The sequence below is a fragment of the Myotis davidii genome, unplaced genomic scaffold (genome assembly GCF_000327345.1).
Source record: "Myotis davidii unplaced genomic scaffold, ASM32734v1 scaffold134, whole genome shotgun sequence".
Lineage (NCBI taxonomy): Eukaryota > Metazoa > Chordata > Mammalia > Chiroptera > Vespertilionidae > Myotis > Myotis davidii.
Window position 1 is genome coordinate 5,272,439 of NW_006288853.1, and position 8,100 is coordinate 5,280,538.

Sequence of the window (8,100 nt, forward strand, 5' to 3'; positions counted from 1 at the left end):
CCCCGGAGAGCAGCCCGGACCCGCGCGCGGGGCGGCTCCCTGGGCCTCTCTCGGCCCTGCGGGGATGGGCAAGAAGGACGATCAAACTTTATCCCTCTCGGCGACTTCCTGCGTGCGTGGGCACGGGGAGCGGCGCCGGTCGAGGGATGCTGCATTGCTTCAGGAGCAGGCTCCGTCCGCGGTCCTCCAAGGTCCCCGGTGGCCCCCTCGCAGGGCCGGTGCATAAACTTGCTCCGCGTGCCGGAGGGAGGAGGGCGGGCAGCAGGCAGAGGGGAGCGAAGGTGACAAGTTATTCGGAGAGTCAGGGATTTGGTGGTTGTCTTAGTCAGTTATTGCTGTTTTCATTGGCTGGCAGGGATCGGGGAGTTTCTGTCTGAACAGTTGTGTGTGTGTGCATGTGCGTGTGTGTGTGATTTTTGTCAATTGCAAGAGATCCACTTGCCATGGAGTTCTAGACCTCACAAGTCTGCAGGTTCTCTTCCCTTGCACTTCCTAGACCCATATGTGTTGGTCTCTGGCCAGCTCAGAGAGAAGGAGTGCAGGTTTTATGTCCTGGGGCTGACGGCCCAGCCGGATGGAAGAAACTGGTGCCTTCAGCCCTCCACAAATACACGCACCTCTCGTGTGCTGATTGCATGGCTGTTGGGAGGAAACTGGACCGGCGGTTCTCGGAGGGGATATCCCAAGACCCACGACAGCAGAAAATTAAGTGTCTGGAAGAGCTCTGTAACTGCAAGATGGTATTGCCATTCTTGGTCATAGGCATGGACCCTATTCTTACTCTTGTGAGAAAATTGTTCTTCTTCATATTTGCCGTCCTGACATGTTGCTTTGCAGCAGCTTTTGGGTGAGAGCCTAGCTTCTTCACAGTTCAGTTGCGATTCGCATGCGTTATAGCCTCCAGTTATGTGTTCTGTTCTCATAAAAACACACGGACACCCAACAATCTGATTGTATTTCCCCCTCAAAGAATTTAAAGACTTCCCAAGTCGTCTTTATATTTTGGTAACACGTCTTCTGACTTTGCACAGTTTGTTTTTAAGACTATCTGGGTGTGGTATGCATGGAGCATTTTTAAATTTGTGCCTTGTGTCTTTTCCACTGTGAGAGTCTGTCAGGCTGGTCTTCCTTGTGTGGGTACTTCGTGGAAGTGTTCTGCTGTGCTATTCTGGGGTAGGTAAAAGTACTGTGCTGAATTTTAACGGAAAGAGCAATGAAAGTGAAGTGTTATTTCTAAAGGGCAGAAGTGTTATGGGAATGGTGACTTGTAAGTGAATTTAGAGTTGTAAGATGTTTTTTTTCACAATCTTACAACTGATTATTTAAAATATGCGTTGTGTTTTTTGGTGATTGCTGTGAAGCCATTATGTATACAGCTGCCTCCATTTGTTATTCTCTGATTTCTCACAAGACTCAATTTGAAAGGCATCTCTTAGAGATTTGTTTAAATCTTGATATTTTATGCCTGAAATTGAGGCCCAAGAATGGGAGAGACTTGGTCAGAATTACACAGCTAGTATGAATAGTTCTAGGACTTCCACCCACCCCAGATATTTTGACTCCCTTATTGTGTTCTTGTTATTATGAAGTGCAGTTGCTCCTTCACATCTCTTTCCTCCCTGACACTGTTTGTTAGGAAAGTATTAGTATTTCAAAACCCTATGAATGGGAATTCTTCTATAAGGAGGTGTTGGTTTGAGGCACATGCACTAGGTAAACATGGAAACAACTTACTCTATAAAAGTCCCTGAGAGACACTAAGGTTGAGTCTTGCATAGGAGACATCCTGTGTATGTGCAGCAGATGGCACTCTGCATTGAACTAGATCACAAGTCCAGCTTGTGCCACTTATGTTCTGCTGTGGTAGGTATGGCAAATTAGAACGGGGGGGGGGCATTGCAGTTCTGGTTAATTTTTTGCTTGAGAGGCATGTTTTTTGAAATCCATTTATCTTCAGTTTTGAGAATGAGTTCTAAGCAACACAGTTCAGCTAATTGGTAAATGTAGTTTTGAAGTTATAAAACATAACTCCTCCTCACCCCCCATTAAAATATTATTAAACTGGGTAAATAGGAATAAAAGTACAGGGGCTTATTCAATATGTTTTTAGCACCATCTAGTAATTTTTCCTTTCCTGTTTGGAGCTCCCCAGCTTGTGACTGTAACTAAGACTGATGTAAAATGTTTGTTGCATGCCTTCCTGTGTGGTTAGTGAAGGTGGCTGCTATTTTCAAGGATGGTTCTTTAAAGGGGGACTGCCTTTCATTGTGAGCTGTGTAATTCCTTTGCTAAATCAAATTGTTTCATCTCTGATTATGACAGTCTGACTGTTGGTATTTCCTAGCGATCAACCGCTATGTTGAATTACTAAATCTTGTTTTCTTAAGTCTGTCACTGTACTGTTACAGTTTGTGGCTGCCCCTTTGTATTTTACACATTGTATTTCTTTGGCAGAGATATCATTTCAGTTTAAACTGAAAGTTTTAACCGAGGTTACATTGCCTGACACAGAGGCAAATCCCGGTTCTTTAACTGGGTTCCTCATGTCTGGCCCAGTCTTAGTTTCCCAGATCCACCCTAGCGCAAATATTCCACTGCACTTAAGGCAGTATCCCATATATCCATGCTAAATGTTTATGCAGTTCTTACAGCTGAATTTCTGTTTTCATCACCCCTCTAGCCCTAAGGTCCATTTCAGGTTAGAGACTGTGACCTCCGACTCCTCTTTGAATCTGACATCCTCACTTTGCACATAAGGAAACAATGGGAGCTGAGGGAAGTGACTTGATAGGTTACATTTGTGGTTAATTACACCTGCCATTAAAATTCTTTTAAATTCAAGTCCTAGTCCTATTCTTGATTTGTGTGGTTCCTGGCTCTTAATTCCTTACCATTGTTTTATTGTGTCCTCTCTGAATTCTGATAGAATATATTATTTTCAGGACACAGATTGACATTTGTCTTGTTCTCTAAATGTTTCATTTGTGGTACCTTATCTTACTGGGAAGATAAGGAAAAGACTGTGTATCTTATTACCTTTCTCAACTCCACAGTACTGGGTATATAGGTGACACCCAGACAAGCATTAATTGAATATGTACCCTTTTGTCTGCTTGCTAGTGATAAGGCATACCTCTTCCCTGTTTTGCCTTGTTTAATGGCCTGTTGCTTAGGTTGTCACATTTGGGTAATTGCTTTGTTACTGCCAGGGTTGTCTTTTTGTATATTGCACTTCTTTACAATGGATTCATGGAGAGGGTGGGTAATGTTGGATTAGTTCTATAGTGGTACTTGCTTTCTGTCCAAAGCCAGCAAAAGTATAACTAGCCAGATTACTAGAAATACAGTAGAACCTTGGTTCTTGAAGTTAAATTCATTCTGGAAGGCTGTTCGAGAAACAATTTGTTCAAAAACCGAATCAGTTTATTCCCATTAGAAATAATGTAAATTGAATTAATCTGATCTAGATCCCCAAATGATTTATTTAAACATTTCTTATATAGAATACATGTTTAATGTACTGTTTAATCTATAAACACTTTAAAAACAAAAGAACATGAAATATAAGTGAAAATTTAACAAAAAGAAAATGAAATGTACAGTAAAAAGTGAAAATTTACATACACACTAGAACTTACCTTTAATGTTGAGAGCTGTTGATGACTGAATATGGAGAGGAGGGACGAGGAGTGTTATTGTTTAGGAGGAGAGTCCCTTCCATGAAAATGTCAAGTAGCTGTTCATCTGGGGTTCATTCTTGCTTTTGTCTCTTTGTTTCACTGGAACTTGCTTCAGGCTCACTGGGCCTCTTTCTCACTAAAAACCTATGAAATGATGTTTGTTTTTGTCTGTATTTTAACACTTAACCTGAAGTGAAACACTGCATTGTCATTGAACAAGTTTATTGCACAGTTTGCTGCTTCTTTGTCAGGGTGATACAGTTATTTCAATAAAACTTTGCATTTTCTCCCATTTCCCAAGCATTTCCTGGATTAGTGAAGTAGGAATACCATCGTTTCCCTCCTTCTCTTCTGAAGAGAGCTCCTCAGCTACTGTCTGTTGCTGCTCCCTCTGAAGGTCTTGGAGTTCCTTGGTGGTCAGCTCAGTGTTGTGGTCCTTCACCAACTCTTCCACATCATCATCACCCATCTCAAGCCCATGGATTTGCCTAGGCACAGTATCCTCTACAACAGACACTGGCTCATCCTCAGAGACCTCAAAGTCTCTTTCAGCAATGGACTCAGGCCACAATTTCTTCCAGGCTGATTGCATGGTCCTGGAAGACACTCCGCCCATGCTTTGCCTATTAGCCTCAAGCAAGTGAGGATGCTAAAATGTTCCTTCCAGAACTCCCTGAGTATTAAATTAGTTTCAGAGGTCACCTCAAAACACCTCTGAAACAGTGTTTTTGTGTAGAGTTTCTTAAAATTAAAAATGACCCGCTGGTCCATGAGCTGGATGAGAGGAGTTGTGCTAAGTGTCAAGAACCTAACAGTGAAGAAGCTATAGTCCTCCACCAACTTGGCCTCCAAGCCTTGAGGGTGGCAGGAGTATTGTCCATTACAAATGCCCTAAATGGCAGTTGTTTTTCCTAGAGGTATTTCTTCACATTTGGGGCAAACACTTCATGAATCCACTCAAAAAATTGCCTGGTTCCCCAAGCTTTGCTATTCGCTCTTCACATCACATTCAACTTGTTTTTCATGACATCAATTTTTCTTGAAAACACATGACATTATTTTTCTTAAATTTAGAATGATAGACAATTAGAGGCTTAAATTTAGAGTCCCTACTCTCATTCCCACACAACCTAATGTCCGCTGGTCCTTCACTCGTTTGTGTCCCAGCAATGACTTCTCCTGTGTGATATAGGTCATCTTTGGCATTTTCTTCCACAGGAGGGCTGTCTCATCAGAGTTGAACACCTGTTGGGAAACAAACCCCTTGGCCTCTACGTATTCTTGAAATTCTGTCACAAAATTATCAGTAGCTACTTTGTTAGAACTGGCAGCCGCCGCATGCCTCACTATATTATGAATGCCACTTCTTTTCTTAAATTTATTGAACCATCCCTATTAGCCTTAAACAAATCACTTTCAGCACTCATGCCAGGGGTGTTTTTCAGGAGGTCATTGTGCAGCATCTTTGCTTTTTCACATATCATTGCCTCTGAAATGCTGTCACTGGCTGACTGCTATCACATCCTTAGCAACATCACACTTTTGATGGCCTCTTTATGTATTAAAATTGTGCTAATTGTGATTTCACCATGCCATACTTGGTAGCCAGATTAGACATGACAAACTCCTTTATCAGACTTTGCAATTATTACTTTGTAAAGCTCTATTGCTATTCTCACAACTTTCCTTTTCACTTGGCTGCTATCACTACCTTTCTTAAGATCCATGGTGACTTCCTGTATGTATCCTATATAATAAAGCGGGAGTATGCAAATTGACCGTCACCCCCTCCACAAAGATGGTGGTGCCCAAAGTGGAGGCGAGGGAGTTTCCGTAACACAAGATGGCTGCAACGAGCCTTAACAAGCAATCAGCAGGGACCTGAGGCTGTGCCCCCCTCGGCGCCGGGCCAGGGGACCTCAGGCTGTGCCCCATGCCTGGTGGGGCTTGACAGGGGACCTCAGGCCACATCCCCCACCCAGCAGGGCTTGACAGGAAGCCTCAAGGCGCACCCCCCGCCCCAGCGCCAGGCCAGGGGACCTGAGGCTGCACCCCCACTCGGTGGGGCTTGACAAGGGTGGGATTGGCCAGGTCTGGATCTATCCCAAAGGGTGGGGGCCAGCCGGGTCTGGGTCTTGTGTGATTTTTTAATAATAATAATAAGCAGCAACAAAAGTAAAAAGAATAAAACAAAACACGAAAATATTCACAGAACAGCCCTGACTGGTTTGGCTCAGTGGATAGAGCGTCGGCCTGTGGACACAAGGGTCCCAGGTTTGATTCTGGTCAAGGGCATGTACCTTGGTTGCGGGCACATCCCCAGTAGGGGGTGTGCAGGAGGCAGCTGATGGATGTTTATCTCTCATCGATGTTTCTAACTCTCTATCCCTCTCCCTTCCTCTCTGTAAAAAAAAAAAAATAAATCAATAAAATATATTAAAAAAATATTCACAGAACAATTTCCTGATATGTTAACTGTGCAAGGTTTAGCGGTAAACTGAGTTGTACTTGCACATTTTCTCCTTTGTTGTCTGAGAGATACGTGACTGATCACACAGTTATCAACATGAAAGGGTTGTTGGGTGGGTTGAGAACCAAAGTTTTGTTCTACAGCGAGACATTTTTTCTGTGAACAACATGCTTGAGAACCAATTGTTCAAGATGGCAGATGTTCGAGAACTGAGCTTTGACTGTATGTGTTTGAATCAGGTTCTATATTTATTGCTATTTTAATCTTTAATGTTAAATTTTTAGGGTTCTAGATAAATATGTTTAGAGCAGACTTGTGTTTTAGAAAGCATCTTTTTACTTATCTCAAAATTTCACTTATTTTGAACCCCATAAAATATTTGAATAAGAAAATTTAGATCTGTTCAACAAATTTTGATTATTTGACCTTTTCTTTCTCAAGAACTCTACTTCAAAATGAAATCTAAATAGAAAATGCAGCATCAAAAATGGTGTATGTCAAAAGCAACAAATTGAATGTGAACCATTTTGGTTTGGGGACTGTCTCATGTGTGAAGATGAAATCAAGGAGTCGTCATGGTCTTTTGCAATAGCACTTCATTGATACCATTATTTGAGTAACTACTGAGATAATGCTTTTATTTCTTTTTATATTGTAACTTTGCAGCCCTGTGGGTTTTCTTAAAAATTACTATTTGTTTTCCTGTGATTAAGGGCAAGATTATCTTTTGAGATCTTGAAATAGCCACTCAATATAAGGAAATCCTCTATTTTTTACTTGACTGATGAATACCATCCCATAGCTCATGGATATATTAGAATTACTGGAATGATATATTATTAGGAAAACTAAGATGGAGAATATTAGAGGTCAGATAGACCTGGTTAAGGAAACAAGAATGTAAGAGTGATAAAATGCCTTTTCCCTTAGTAGCTCAGCAAGTTATTATGGAGCTGAAAATGTCTCGTATATCTCCAGGTTTTTCCCATTCAGTTCTTTTCCTATTCAATTCAATTTCATAATTCCGAATTACATTTTTTAAAAGATTAAGCTGAAACTGATTTTTAAAAGTGAATTGGGGTCAAATTCTTCCACTAAGTACCTAAACTAAAACTCAGTCTTGACTTACTCCCTGAGTTAGATCAAGCTTGATGACATCTGTTAAAAACCTGTCCTCTGCAGGTTGAACACAAAAGAGAATGCATTTATTTGTTTCACTGCACTTTGTTAAGTACTTACAGTGAGGTAACCTGTGGAAAAATTAAAGTTGACTTCAAGCAAAATAATTTGAATAAGTTTAGTGAGTTATTGACCTATAAATTGTATTCAGACTTGAATTTTTTCTAGTGATAACAATATAACTTGGTAAATTACATCACCAACTGGATCTAATAGTATGCCAAATTGAACTTTTTCTAATGCACTTCTGGAATAATTGGATAATATGACATTGCGTTTTGAAACCTCTCTTAAAAATAAGAGCCTTTTCCAAAGGTTCTTTAAGGGCATTAATGTTTATTAATCCAGAAGAGTGGTGTTTACCTTTTATTCTTTGTTTTTATACTTTTTCTTACTATTTATTATCCATTTTGTTGTTTGGGGATCACTTGTAATAATCACCAAAAATTGCTGAGCAGTGCATTAGATGTATGAGGCTGTCCAGAGGACAGTCTCCAATGTGCAGTCTTAAACTGTATTGCTTATAGGTTACATGATCCTTTAAACTTCATCTTTGCCTTCTAAGACAGGTCTACATTAGACTTCTTATTTATTGATTGTAAGTGGCGTTACAGGATGTTTGAGAATATTACTGTTTGCTTTAAGCTTTAGTTTAGAGAAAGTTAATGTGACTAATAATTGGTCAAAGAACAGGAAAGCAAATAGGTTAGTTTGAACTGTATGACCTATATAGTCAGAGGAGTAGATAGAGAAGAAAGCATCTCCAGTCTG